Below are 7,970 nucleotides of genomic sequence, written 5' to 3' on the forward strand. Positions count from 1 at the left end.
CAATCTGGTTCAGAGACACTGCAGAGCGCGTCATCATTCAGAAACCACGCCCAAAACGGGGGCTCCGGCCGGGGCCAGTAGCCAGTACAGAGCACGCCCCGCCCCCCTAACTACAGAGCACGCCCCCTAAGTAGTGACGAGCACGCCCATAGGCAAGAAATTGAGAATTAAAATAATAAACAACCGTTTAAATTTAAATGTGTCCGTCGTAACGTTCAAATTTGTAAAACTTAATCGTAACGTTATTTTTTTTTTACTTACATTACCTCATCATTTCCCCCCTCCAGAGCACGCCCACGCCTACGTCCAGTTCAGCAGCACAACATTTTTTTTTTACATTCTAGCAAGATTGCTAGATACTTTTTTGGCTCAGAAATGAACATGATTCTGCACAGTCACATTTTGTTCTCATTTGAATTTATTTACATTGTTCCATGGTTGTATCGAATCATTCCTCAGTTTTACAATCAAGCAATATTAATTAATACACAGGACAAGATGTTACTATCCCTTGTGCCAAAATCCGAGGAAAACACATTTAGAAGCCCAATCCAGAATAAAACAAGCTAACAGGCTAACAAACGAATAAACAAGACACAAATCATTGGTTTCATGTTTTGAGTCACATGGTGTGCCCCCATCTCTCCAGCAGAGGTTGCTGTTGTGGTGTGTAGACTGAGCCTCAGTCACTGAGGTATTGCAGTTCATATTCCTACAGAAATACTGGATGTGTGGCCATGCTTTGAGTTAGCTCAATTGTCAAATATGCTGCCTTTAATTGCATGATTAAAGCCAACTGGAAATTGTGATCCTTAGCATTGGTGACACCCACTGGTTTATCTCTTTATTGGGCCAATTGCACGTGTAGAAACTGTACCTACTATTCATGTGTTTTATCTCTTTTTCATGTGCTTTGTATATGAAATATTCAGAAATAATTCAAGAGAATACATTAAAATGATGTATGTGCCTCCGTGCTGCTGTACGACTAAGCAGGTGTCAGTGCCTGCTCAGAGAGAAGCCATACATATTTAGTCATAAAAAACATTTGCTTGTTACACTGAGCATGTTAGAATAAATAATCTGAATATAAAATGACAATTTAATTTTAGCTGATACAGCACATCAATGAATCTGGTTTTCAGCCAAAATGGTGGATTTATGACTTAATATCCCTGCCCTGTAGGTGTCTGTAATAAAGCTCTATAAACTGGAAGGTAATTGTCTTTATAGATCCTAGCGAATGTGGGAAAGTGAAAGCTGGAAGAGAAAAGATCAGCACCTCTTTTTACTCAGCAGCTATACAGTACCATGATGACTCAACCCCTAATAGTCTGCGGAGCCGTTTGGATATAGCATACAGACTCATTGACATACTTGACCTCTCTGAGATTAAGGGATAATTTGAAAGAATGCGTTTCAACTAAGATGTTATTGATTTTCCATGTGGGCGGCATGCTGCCAGGTACTGTAGATGGGACCCCCTGCCTCCAGAGTGAAATGCCAATCCTGCCGATAAATTGAAGGGCTGAAAGTCAGAAGAAGAGAATGAGTAAAGAGTCCTTTATGGCATTTTGTGCAGAGCCTCGATTCAGCGGGAGGCGGCTCTCTGAGCAGGAGACAATAACATTGAGTCACCTTGCTGCATTGTGCCTCTGGCAGCCCGAGTGGAGAGGCAGAGATCTGCAGCAGCACAGCACAGACTGTCTACTGCAGAGCTGCACCGGACTGCGTATGTGTGTATGCGTGTAAATGTGTGTGTGTGTGTGTGTGTGTGTAAATTAGTATGTATAATGTGTGTGTGTGTGTGTGTGTGTGTGTGTGTGTGTGTGTGTGTGTGTGTGTGTGTGTGTGTGTATGTGTGTAAATTTGTGTGTGTGTGTGTGTGTGTGTGTGTGTGCGTGCGTGCGTGTGTGTGTGTGTGTGTGTGTGTGTGTGTGTGTGTGTGTGTGTGTGTGTGTGTGTGTGTAAATTGTGTGTGTGTGTGTGTGTGTGTGTGTGTGTGTGTGTGTGTGTGTGTGTGTGTGTGTGTGTGTGTGTGTGTGTGTGTGTGTGTGTGTGTGTGTGTGTGTGTGTGTGTGTGTGTGGGGATGATTATAAATTGTGAAGCAAGGTCAAATAGCTGCGATTATTTGACTGGGGATCTCAGATGAGTACACTGCAGCAGTATACTGTAGTCTTGTTCCTGTAAAAGGAATACACACCCAAGGCTAGTTCATTGTGCTTTGATTGCCACCAATTTAAAGTTATGGGTTGTGTTAACTGGTGAATTGAGTGAAGTTTGTTGATGAGTTGTTTACACAGGAGCTGTAACTCTCCTCTGCTCTATATCAGTACACTGTCCTTAACATTGATGCAGCAAAAGTCTGTCTGCCAAACAGTAATATCTCATATCTGAATGGCTTCTCATCTGTTTCTGAGAAACTGATGTTCTATGATATGATGATGTATTCTCGAAAGTGAACCTGAAGATAAAAAATAAAACAATATAAGTATTTGACAAGTCTGTCGGCATGCAGCATAATAGTTTCTTTTAAATCTGCATTGATAAATAGGTTACAGTGAGTGGGTATTTTAGAATGAGATATTTTACGGGGCATGGTGGCGCAGTGGTAGCGCTATTGCCTCACAGCTAGAAGGTCCTGGGTTCGGGTGCCCACCGCCCGGGTGGGGTCATCAAAAGGGCCTTTCTTTTTTTTTTAATGCTTTATTTTCACTTTTCAATTTTGTGCATACAAATATATTCAAAGTGCATACAAGTGTGATCAACTTAGGCATAACATATAACAACACCATGACAGCTATGGCAGACCAAAAAGGAAAAAAGAAAATAAGAAATAATAAAAAAATAGACAAGAGACACAGTAATCTCAAAATATAAATCCAAACACAATAAATCAATCAAACAAAAAGAAAAAAGAAAAGGGAAGGGGGAGAGAGGAAAAAGGGAAGAGAGGGGAAGGGAAGAACACTGAGTCTCCAGTATGTTCGATTTCAGTTCAGTGAAGAGATCTACGGTGAAGTAGAAGTAGTCCCATCAGCACTAAGTGAGGAGAGGTGAATGATAAACGGTTCCCATACACCCTGGAATTTCTCCTGCTTGCCGTCCCTTACATATCTTATCTTTTCAAGGTGAATACAACCCAGTAAATTGCGAGACCAGTTAGTATGAGTAGGTGGATGACTAGATTTCCAGTTCATAAGGATCAATCTTCTAGCTATAAGAGTAGAAAAGGCAAGGGCACCTTGATGAAGTTTTGAAAGTGTTATGTGTTTTGGAGGAAGGCCAAAAAGTGCTACGAGCGGGCATGGGTCGATTACAGAGCCCAGCGCTGATGAAAAGGAGTTAAATATACATTTCCAGAATTCTGACAGTCTAGGACAGAGCCAGAACATGTGTAAAAGTGAGGCTGGTGCCTGTCGGCACCTGTCACATGTGGGGTCGATGTCTGGCTTAATCTTTGATAGCCTGACCTTAGTCCAGTATATACGATGTAAAAATTTAAACTGAATGAGGCTATGTCGAGCACATATAGAGGAGGAGTGAACCCTATCTAAAATCTCTTTCCACTCCCAGTCTTCAAACCTGCAATCAAGGTCAGCTTCCCAGCCCTGTTTAATAGTGGAAACAAGGGAGTGACACAGACTCGCAATACAATCATGCAATGTGGACACAGCCCCCCTACCATTGACATTAAGTTCAAGAATGGTGTCAAGATGTGTTTGAGGGGGCAGTCTTGGAAACTGTGAAAAATTTGTCCTGACATAATCTCGAATCTGAAAGTATCTAAACAAATGGGTCTTGGGGAGACTGAACTTCGAAGATAGTTGAGAGAAGGATGCGAAAGTCTCTTCAATATATAGATCTTTAAATGTTCGAATTCCCTTCTCCGCCCAAAACTTATAAACGTTGTCTATCAGTGACGGAAGAAATGTTGGGTTTCTGTCACAGGGAGAAGACAAGACAAGGGATTGGAGTCCGAAATGAGATCTGAACTGCCGCCATATACGCAGAGACTGGTTGACTACCTGGTTGCGGTTTGGTTGTTTTTTTAGCAAATGTAGTGGGGAGCAAAGTAACGCTGTCAGGGACAGTGGTTTACAGGAGTGTTCCTCCATCTTTACCCATGCAGGGACCCAGTCACTAAGACCAAAGTGGCAGTGCGGCCAGTAGAGGATGCTGTGAATGTTGGAGGCCCAGTAGTATAACTGGAAGTCTGGGAGAGCAAGTCCACCGGAGGTTTTAGGTAGATTTAAAATTGACCTCCGTATTCTAGCAGGACCGTTATTCCAGATGAAAAAAGAAATGATTCGGTTGAGATTTTTAAAGAACGATTTTGGAATGAAGACCGGGATACTCTGGAAAAGATAAAGAAATTTAGGTAATATGTTCATTTTTACAGAATTAATCCGGCCCATCAAAGACAACGGTAGGGACGACCAGCGTGTAAGATCCGACTTAGTACGTTCCAGTGCCAAAGCAAAATTTTTATTAAGTAGGTTGGCATACTTCCGTGTGATAGTAATTCCAAGATATTTGAATTCATCTAAAACTATTTTAAATTGTGTAGTTGATGGTGGGAGGTTACTCACATCCATGTTTATAGGGAAAATCTCACAGGGCCTTTCTGTGTGGAGTTTGCATGTTCTCCCCGTGCCCCCTGGGGGTTTCCTTATAGGAACCCCTCACCAAAAACATGCAATATCGCTGAAGTGGTGCTTCCTCTGGTCATTCGGGGCGCCTGTTTGGAGGGAGGGGAATAGCGTGATCCTCCCACGTGCTATGTCCTACCGGTGAAGGTTCTCCTGTCAGGTGAAAAGAAGCGGCTGGCTACTGCCCATGTCTCGGAGGAAGCATGGAGCCAGTTTCGGCTCTCCCCAGATCGGCAGAGGGTGGAGCAGCAACCAGGATAAATAAATTAAAATTAGCACTAATGCGGGATAAAAATTTAATAAAAAATATATATATTTGTGATGCACAGAAAATAGTCATAATAAGTTGTTTGCTTCTATCTCTGTAGCTTTAACAAGTCATTTGTGCAATCGCAGCTGTTCGTTCTCCTGTCGTGCCAGATGGAGTAATGCATTCCATGATTGCCACTTTCACTTTGTTCCTAGTAAAATAGATCTCCCATTTACTGAGCAATTAACATCTGAATATGTGTGCTCGGTGAATTGGAAGCTGAAGTAAAGAAGACAACCGGGGAAAATCATGTTTTTGTCATTGTTTTATGGTTTTATTCTTCAATCAGGCAAATAAGACAAAATGTTATCTCCCACCATCTTTGAGGAACAGTGCTTCATGTCTCTGGGGAACGTGCCAACAAAAGGGATTCACAAATCAAATGTTGAGAGATGTTTGATGCTCCCTGCTCTCTGAAGTGCACTCTAAAGTTTTTCTTCCCTTTCCCACACAGGAGAGATGGATAACCTAACACCTATAAGGAAGTCAGCAGGAATAAATAGTTTCTACACATCTTGTTTGGGTTGTTTGGCACATTTATTGGAGCTATATTCACATACCCCACATGGCATGCAGACAGCTATATTCACATACCCCACATGCAGACAGCTATATTCACATACCCCACATGCAGACAGCTATATTCACATACCCCACATGCAGAGAGCTATATTCACATACCCCACATGCAGAGAGCTATATTCACATACCCCACATGCAGACAGCTATATTCACATACCCCACATGGCATGCAGACAGCTATATTCACATACCCCACATGGCATGCAGACAGCTATATTCACATACCCCACATGCAGACAGCTATATTCACATACCCCACATGCAGACAGCTATATTCACATACCCCACATGCAGAGAGCTATATTCACATACCCCACATGCAGATAGCTATATTCACATACCCCACATGCAGACAGCTATATTCACATACCCCACATGCAGAGAGCTATATTCACATACCCCACATGCAGGGAGCTATATTCACATACCCCACATGCAGACAGCTATATTCACATACCCCACATGCAGACAGCTATATTCACATACCCCACATGCAGAGAGCTATATTCACATACCCCACATGCAGACAGCTATATTCACATACCCCACATGGCATGCAGACAGCTATATTCACATACCCCACATGCAGACAGCTATATTCACATACCCCACATGCAGAGAGCTATATTCACATACCCCACATGCAGAGAGCTATATTCACATACCCCACATGCAGAGAGCTATATTCACATACCCCACATGCAGGGAGCTATATTCACATACCCCACATGGCATGCAGACAGCTATATTCACATACCCCACATGCAGACAGCTATATTCACATACCCCACATGCAGAGAGCTATATTCACATACCCCACATGCAGAGAGCTATATTCACATACCCCACATGCAGAGAGCTATATTCACATACCCCACATGCAGACAGCTATATTCACATACCCCACATGCAGACAGCTATATTCACATACCCCACATGCAGACAGCTATATTCACATACCCCACATGCAGATAGCTATATTCACATACCCCACATGCAGAGAGCTATATTCACATACCCCACATGCAGGGAGCTATATTCACATACCCCACATGCAGACAGCTATATTCACATACCCCACATGCAGATAGCTATATTCACATACCCCACATGCAGGGAGCTATATTCACATACCCCACATGCAGAGAGCTATATTCACATACCCCACATGCAGACAGCTATATTCACATACCCCACATGCAGACAGCTATATTCACATACCCCACATGCAGGGAGCTATATTCACATACCCCACATGCAGAGAGCTATATTCACATACCCCACATGCAGAGAGCTATATTCACATACCCCACATGCAGATAGCTATATTCACATACCCCACATGCAGAGAGCTATATTCACATACCCCACATGCAGATAGCTATATTCACATACCCCACATGCAGAGAGCTATATTCACATACCCCACATGCAGAGAGCTATATTCACATACCCCACATGCAGGGAGCTATATTCACATACCCCACATGCAGACAGCTATATTCACATACCCCACATGCAGGGATATATGCTATATTCACGACGATGCTTTTGCATATAGAGGGAGGAATGATTAAGTGAAACCTTGCTGCCTGTCTCCCAGTGGCTGTTCATTGCTCAGTGAGATAGCTCCTTTCCTGAGCATCGCCTGCCCTCAGTCGCACCCTGAGTGAAATGTATGGGCGGCATCAGTAAACTGGGCAGGTCTGTTTGATGCAGTGTAAGCGTTATTGTAATGTGTCATGGTCGGGAAGGCTTCCTGTCCTAAGACTGCAGTAAAAGTGATGCGAGGCTGAGAGACCAGACCCATAGCCTCCGATACAACTTACAGTGTACACACACGTGCATGCATGCATTCACACAGATGCACATGCACACACACATGCACACGCATGCACACACACACACACACACACACACACACACACACACACACACACACACACACACACACACACACACACACACACACAAAGCCAGTCGAAATGCTTTTTCTTCCCATGTGATTCCATGCATTCATCCTGCTAAGTCTTTATTTTATGGTCATGACAGCAGTAAAATTAAAGTTTTTAGAATAATCTTCCATCCTGGGAATGTATTGTGCACTGCTCTCTGAATTCATCCTCGGAACTTGTGATTAATTATCTCCTGTTCTTTTCCTGACAGTCTATTTTAATTTAGATGATACAGCTCTCAAAGATTCAACTGAAACTTTGAAAAGCTGCCTCCATAGAAAATCTATTCTTAAAGGGAAACTTTGCCGATTTTCAACCAGCATTTAATATACAGTATGATCACAATGTGGGTAGTTGGTACAATGCAAATTAACAATGTTTAACGTCCCTCCATGTTGCCTGCACCCATGAATCTGATGAAGGTCTCAGGACCGAAACGTTATTGTTTCTGTTAAATAAAACCTTTTTGC

The sequence above is a fragment of the Poromitra crassiceps genome, assembly GCF_964638095.1.
Source record: "Poromitra crassiceps genome assembly, chromosome: 14".
NCBI lineage: Eukaryota > Metazoa > Chordata > Actinopteri > Beryciformes > Melamphaidae > Poromitra > Poromitra crassiceps.